This window comes from Indicator indicator, chromosome 11 (assembly GCF_027791375.1).
Source record: "Indicator indicator isolate 239-I01 chromosome 11, UM_Iind_1.1, whole genome shotgun sequence".
In the NCBI taxonomy this organism is placed as follows: Eukaryota; Metazoa; Chordata; class Aves; order Piciformes; family Indicatoridae; genus Indicator; species Indicator indicator.
The window spans coordinates 24640828-24648899 of record NC_072020.1 but is presented as its reverse complement, the minus strand read 5'-3'; positions in this window follow the sequence as shown (position 1 = coordinate 24648899).

Below are 8072 nucleotides of genomic sequence, written 5' to 3'. Positions count from 1 at the left end.
TTCTTGAGAGCATTGTGGTAGTCAGTGAGGAAAGGGGGAGCTCCTCCAGAAAGAGACAGATTACCTAGATTCATCTCTCTGGGGCATTATAAGGGCATCTGTTTCTCACCAAAAGCAAAGACTGGCCTTTGGAGTAGGCAGACATGTTCCTGAAATTAAGCAGCATGATAGGTCCCTAACTGAATGCAAACGTGGTGTATCTGCTTCCACTCAGAAGCTGCTTTGCCTGGTTTCTTCTGGCTTTACAGCACTGGAGAGCAGTGAACCCTGCTACAAAAATCATGTTAACTGGCCCTAAATTCAGTGAAAAACTGATGATGCAGATGTCAGAGAAACACTAACATTATTTGGTCAAAAATGAACACAAATAAAGTAGGAGTTTTAGCTCTTTATTAGAAAAACAAGCTGTGATGACTTTACAATTTGAAAGTCTCCTTTGTATAATGCATAATTCAATACAATACTGACAGTACCTTTTGCCCTATAGGGCAACATAAACATGTTACACTCTTTTCTTCTGTCACACCTCTGTTCATTCTTGCATGGATAATCATGACCAGACATGTCAGCACACTCTTGGCATTGGTGTAGTTAAGGTATTTCCCAGTCTTTTTAAGGGCCTCTCCTTCTTAAGTCACAGGTAACATGGTAGACTGTACTGTGTGTTCTGTGGTTGCACTGAAGACCTGAGATAAAGCATTTGCTACTGACCCAAGCAGTATCGCCTTGCAGGTGCGCATAGAATCATAGAATCATAGAATCAGTCAGGGTTGGAAGGGACCACAAGGATCATCTAGTTTCAACCCCCCTGCCATGGGCAGGGGCATCATCCCATTTAGGCACGATGACAGATGATGGAGACCCACGAGGATGATTAGGGGACTTGAGCATCTCCCCTATGAAGAGAGACTGAGATCCCAAGGGCTATTTAGTCTTGAGAAGAGAAGACTGAGAGGGGATCTCATCAATGTGCACAAATATCTGAGGGGTGGGTGTCAAACAGAGGGGGCCAGGCTCTTTTCAGTGGTTCACAGTAATAAGACAAGGAGCAAGGGGTTCAAACTTGAACCTAGAAGATTTCACCCCAGATGTGGAGAAACTTCTTTACAGTGAGGGTGACAGAGCACTGGAACAGGCTCCCCAGGGGGGTTGTGGAGTTTCCTTCTCTGGGGACATTCAAAACCCACCGGTATGCATTCCTGTGCAGACTACCCTAAGTGATTCTACTGTGGCAGGGGGGTTGGACCTGATGATCTCTTGAGGTCCCTTCCAACCTCTGATATACTGTGATACTGTGATACTGTGAAAATGTTCTTATAAGTGTTTTGTTGGTACATACAAGCCTCCTGCTCTTCATCTGTAAATCTCAGAAAGTGTTGCTGGACTGCTTGTTCCATAGACATATTGCAGACTAATCACATTTTCCACCTTGTTCATGGCCTTTGAAAATCTCTTCTTTGCAAATATACCATACAGGTATATTTGCTCTGTGACCTCCTAATTAACCATCACATTCTGGAGTTTCTTTGATTCATTAGGTATGAATGAAAAGAAGCAAAAGGGCAATCATGGGTTGGCTAGGTGGAAGGTATATTTGGTTTGGCAAATCTGAATTTTGTGTATTTTTTCTTGGCTTATGTTTCTGTCTGATGGGGCTCTAAGTTACCTCCAGCACACTCTGTACTCAGAGAAGCCCTGCAGCAAGCATTCACCTTTTTTACATTGAGTGAGAGAAATGATGTTTTGGGGGACGATTTCTGCACACTGCAGTAAAGGGTGTGCCTTTCTGTAACCACAAAATAAGCTTTTGCCTGCACTATGGTCTTGCTCTTCTTTGACTGTGCTCCTACACTCTGAACAATTAATTTATCGTTCACTATGCCCTGCAACAATATACACACTGCTCTTTTGCATCTCTAGTTCTGTCCATCTCTAAGCAGGACACTCACTACACCTGATGAAACAGGCAATCCCACTATTTGGGGAGCCAGTGTGCTTGGCAGCTGTACACTTGATAGGGTTTTTGCTTTTTTTCTGGTGTTCTTTCTTCTTTTTATTTTAACAAGAATCATTTAAGGATTACTTTATGCATGGAACCATTGCCAATGTTTTCTATAACCATCAATTAAAAGCAAGTATTTTCCACATGCCTAGAACTGAAGACTTTTTTTTTTTTTTTTTTAGGAACTAAAGAGTCACTGGAGTGAAATTCAAGAACATTATCTATGACTTGGAAGCTCATTTAAAAATTCATTCTCAAGGCAAGATTAAAGAGAAATCTCTGTGGATATATTCACATTTTCATTAAGCATGCTCCCTTGCTACACTGTTGGTTAACAGTTATTACACTGTCAAGTTGTTATTTTAAGAATCCATACAGGGATCTTGAGCTCCAGTACAAAACCATATGGTCTATCAATATATGTCTTTATAACTCCTCCACAAACTTAGTCTTTAGCAATAAAGGACCTCAAAATATAATGATTATATGTAGGTGTAAACCATACCACCAATTCTTTAGTATTATTGAATATTGTTGGTGGTATAGGGGTGTACTTGGGTGACACATGGACGAACAATTAATTTCTATAGCAATTATGGTGCCTTGATTATTTCCTTTTCTTTTTGTCTTTCCACTGAGATAAAAAGGAGATCTTTTGAACTTGTTTTGAAATCACAAACTTTTCGTGTTCTTCACCTGCCCTCTTGTTCTTAGCTTGTTCCAAACCAACATTAGAGAATGAGGAATATCCATTCCAGGTGCTGATGGTGAGGTGAAGGTTTGACCATCTTGGAGGTCTCTTCCAACCAAAACAATTCTATGATTTTGTGAAACTTGTGTAGGTTTATGGGCATAGGTCATCAGCTTAGGATGTGTGGCACAGCAATTCCAGTATCTACTCTATTTCATGTAAGGCACAGGTTTTTAGCTCCTCATTTAGGAGACAGAAGGCTTTTGGGGCTTTTTTATGGGTACACTCCACACACAGCTCTATAGCTCCTGAGCTGTACACTGTGTGTGGTGGCTCTGTGTGCTCTTCTACCTCCTGGCTGACAACCAGCCAGCATTACTGACATAATTCTCTTCAAGTATTGGGGGTGTGTGTGTGTGTGTGTAATTAATTTCTACCAAATCTAGATCTCACCCAAGCTGGTCTGACTGATCTTATTTGGCATTGTAAAGAAGTGCTGACCATCTTAAAGGTTCTGCTCTAGGTTTTTTTCTGATTACATGGTATGCAGGCCTCTGGAAGAACTGGACAAATCTTTCTTTGAAATCTGATATCAAACACAGGAAGTCCATAAAGTGAATGAGTCCAAATTTTGCTAATTTGGTGTGTGGAAAGTATGGTTCAGTATTTCACCGCACAACACTTTCACACCAGCTTGGCTGAGCAGGGTAGTTAATGCAAGGGGATTTTGTGAGTGAATAGTGATGTCTGATTTTATGTTTAGAGAACAAAAGTACAGTAATATCTGTGGTCTGATCTGGGTGGGAAAATTTTGCTCCATCTTTTCTCTGAAAGTGGGTGGGTAACTTAAAATTCATTTTGTGCTATCCATACCCACCTAAGATTTTGAATGTGAGAGGAATTTTACATAGTTATTCTCATGGCCCCATGTTGATCCCTTCACCGATCTTGAAGTACACATTTCAAATCCTAATTCTTCAAAAGCTTATGTGTGTTGAATAGTCCCACTGAGAGTAGCAGCAGTTGATTTGTGTGATGTTAGTAGAGTACACAGAATTCTTTGCAGACTCATTGCTTTAGTTGTTGTTGCATGGGGAACATAATTCTTGAGTAATCAAGGACTGATGCAAAAACTAGTGTTATCTAGGAGCACATTAAAATGCTTCTAGGGCCTTTGAATGAAAGACTGCTTTTTCTGTCTGTATTTTCATCATATTTTCACAAGAGAACTTTGCATAACTAGGCCATTGGAAACGTGTGAGATGTAGTTGACCATCATGACTGCCTTTTGAAGCAAGTGAGAAATCTGAGAATTGACTAGCCCTGCAGTGCAGAAACAGCAATAGGGGTGCAGTAGCAGTAGAAGTGTGGGGGGAAGGAAAGAGAATAAAAATGGCTTTAATGTTGGGAATGGTATGGATTTTTGTCCTGAACATGCCTAAGCATAATATTACAGCACATTTCACAGCCAGCCAATGATTGCATGCACTAGTTGTAGTCTCTAGGCAGGGATTACTCATTTCATACATCATTTAGAATTAATTATAGTGATTCTGCAAAGTCAGTGCATACCCTGGACGCAAGATTAGGAGAAATTGTTTTTGTTTCAAAGTATTTTGATGTTTCTATGTTGAAGTATTTAATTTTTCCTTAGCACCCAGACTGACTAATGATATGCAACCCACTCTTTTTTTCTCTTTTGGAAAATAAAACTTAGTCAGACTAAACTAAGTCTTTGACACTTTATTCTCAATACAGACACATGCTTGCCCACTTCATATTGGAAGGCTAAATGAAGGTTAAGGCTTGTAAGCATCATTGAATGAGTCTTACAGAGGAAGGCAAGCATATGCATTTAAATGATGAGTATTCAAAACTCAGAAATACAACAACCATTTATGTTTGGAAAGGATTACATACATGTGTGTGTATCCTCACAAAGAAGTTCTCCTAATCTCCTGGGTAATGAGAAACATTTCATTTTCCCTGAGTAGAAAGTAATAACTGAAAGACTCTGCCACATGTCCCTTTCAGGTGGGCATCCCATATTGCCACATAAGGCACTAGCACATAGTAAGGTCTTGTTTCCTGGGCACTACGAATAAAGCTAAAACTTGTGTCTGGAAGAACATTTACAGTATTTTGGAGTCGTCTAGGACAGGCCTGTAGCATGAGTTTGACAATTGTTGAGAAGTTCTATTGCCCAGTTGCCCATACATCAGTTTTCACTAACTGCTTATGGCTTTTAAAAATATTTATGATCAATCAAATGCTATTTTCAATAAAAATAGCAGCATTATGATTCAGAGTCATTATTTAAGATTTAATAATTACACGTTCATAGGCATGGTATTTCAGTACAGGGGGGAAAGTCTTTAAAGTGTTTCGTCAGTGTTTAATTGAACTAAGGTAATCCTATGCTCTCCCTGTGCCTCTCAACACATTTCAGACTTAAGTTAATTTCATATCATATTAAACTGTTCATTAAAAAAACATAACACAGTTTTGAAGGATCTGATTACAATAATTTTCCATTTGTTTCTGGCATGCTCTGGTCTCATAATTGGAAATACTAACATATAGATTGTCCCCAAAATATGGTTCAGTGCTACATAGTCTAGGATTTATTAAGTGTGTCAGTCAGAATAGTTTGGCAACATTCATTATGTCAATGCCAGTGGAGAACAAACTAGGAAATTTTTAAATTCAGAGAAAAAGATATTTAGATTGCACAGGAGTTTCTGTTTGAGCATGGAGTGTTTTGTTTATTTGTTTGCATCTCTGTCATGCATTTAATCAGGCCATCATTTTAATCCTGTTGTTGCTTAAAACCACATAATTTCAGCCTTTTTTAACAACATTTAGTTCTTTAAAGCCAAATACAAGTGTGTGACTTTTGAAGTACCACCTTCTGAGTTTGCATAAGGAATTTTACAAACTTTATTACTCTCCTCATGTTAGATGTGGGGAAACAAAGGCAATGAGGAATGAAGTAACTTGTTCAGAGGCACCCATCAGGTTGAGGGCAGAACTAAGACTGAGCATCAGGCCTCCTGTAGCAGTAGCACTAGAGAAAACTCTCTCTATGTCCACATGCATTCCTGAGCAGCATGTGGCTAAAGGGACACCCAAACACAAGCTGAAGTTCATTAGCAAACTCCCCATTCTTTGCATATCTTAACAAATTTTTTGTCAGATGAAGTCTAGTTCTTGCTTTTTGCACTGGGCTGTGAAGAGCCAGGCCATAACAGCCCAAAGACAGAATATGTGCTCTGTCACACACCTGGGTTAAGGGCAGACATTTGCTTACACCCTCCCCTTGTTACATTTAAAGCTCCTCTGTCTTCATCACTGCGGGTAACAATGCATTTGGCACTCAAAAAGAATTGTCAGTACCTTAATTCTTGACCTCTCTCTCTCTTTCTCCTCATCCTTAGATATGTAATAGGAAATGCTCTTCATTTATTTTGCATTACAACTGTTCTTTGTGAGCTACAGAAGATAAATGATGCTCAGGAATCCAGTTATGAGTTCTGTGATTAGTACAGATGTTTGCAAGACCTTCCTTTTAGACAGTTAAAGTTGGAAGTGAAGCAGCAGATTAAAAGTAAGTACAACCAGCACTGTTAGTCTGGAGGGAAGGAAGGATCCTTTTTCTCTGCATCTGAAGTAGAGAGATGATATGTGTGGGTTGCTGATGGAAAATTTTGAGGGGACTGATGGGTGTGAAGGGAATGTTGAGCAATTTGAGCACAGCTCAAGGACACTGAAGATTTCCAGTGCTCATAACTCAGCCCAGCTTAGCATCTTGTGGCAGTGTGAGCACTAGCAAAATGTAAGCCCCAGTTCAGACTCAGCTCTGCCAAATTTCAAAGACGAATTGCAAGTTACTGGAACGTGGGAATACTTAAAGAATTGGCCATATCCTTCCTAGTTACCTCTACCCATTTACTGATCCAGCTACAGTGTTCCTGCTTTTAAAGTAATCTTAGTAGTAGTGTAGACTGAGGTATTGATTCAGGAACAGTATTTAGTTAATTTATTTGTATTCTCACTGCCTAGGCTATTGAAGACACAGAACTTTTCTTTGTTGTGAGTACCATATTTCCATTCTGATTACAACAGCATATATTTGCAGGATTTTGCTACATTTACTTCTCTTAGGGTCTCAAACATCAACATCATATTTTTCTACTAATACAAGGGACAGAGATTCAAAAAGTTGGAATTTGTGCGTGTGTGCAGGGAGGATGAGTTAAGATTTGCAGGTAGTTAACAAGAAAAGGGTTATTGTAACAATCTGTACTGGCTAAATTTTGGCTATACACTGCATTCATGGCTTAACTCTGCATATATCCTTCTCATACTTTGCTATACAGTTTTATGTGTGATAACTGCTGGATGGTCTGGAGGAAAATGCTAAGTATTATGATTTCTAAAGTAGCTGAGCCATGAACTGTTGGAAGCTGTGAGCAGATCTGGGTGAATATGCTTTCTCTTCTCTTACATGCTTCACTAATTACTCACTTCTGCTTACTGTGAAAGTCTGGCCACTGAACTAAATGGACCTTTAGCCTGATCAAATATGATTGGTCTCATAATCTTATGAACACATGACAAAAGAGCTTGAAGTTTCTGTTTAGAGTTTAAGTCTCTGGTTTGAAATGTACTGAATGAAATGTACAGAAATGACAAACATCCCAAGAAGTCTGTAAATTGCTAAGCAAAACCCTCCCAACAGCCTCATTAGGATTTCTGTGATAAGTTGTGGGAATTAAAATAAAGTATTACTCAACACAGAAATGATTCATTATAAATTATTCACTTAAGCTATGCAAGTATTTTCTATCTTGAGAAAACTACAGCAAACTGCTGAGCTCCTGCAAAATCAAGGATACTCTAAAGACCAGAGTTGTTTTTGTTTTTGGTTTTTTTTTTTTTATTGCAGTATATTTCCTGGAGTCTATGAAATTTTTAATAATTTTAATAAATCAAGGAAATGGGAACAATAGTAATTATAATTCTCTAAATTGCAGATATGATCCAGTAGAGGATCACCAGACTCCTGAAGAATGGAGACATAATATTAATTTCATTTTATCAAGGCAAACCCCTCTTCCAAGACCACACAGAAGGTTAGTGGCAGATCTGAGTCAGAATCTGTGAGTGTTGGTACACTCAGACTAAGGTGTTTGACTTTCCTTTACCCTAGCAGTGACAGGACATCACTGTCCCAGCCACAAAGAGCTATTGCATCCTCTCTACAGGATTCCAGCGTATTTTTCTCACCTTTGGCACTACAGTAACAAACAGATTTGTTAAACTGAACAAAGCAAAGTTCAGCAGCAACTAGAATTACTGGCAGGAGATCATAATGTA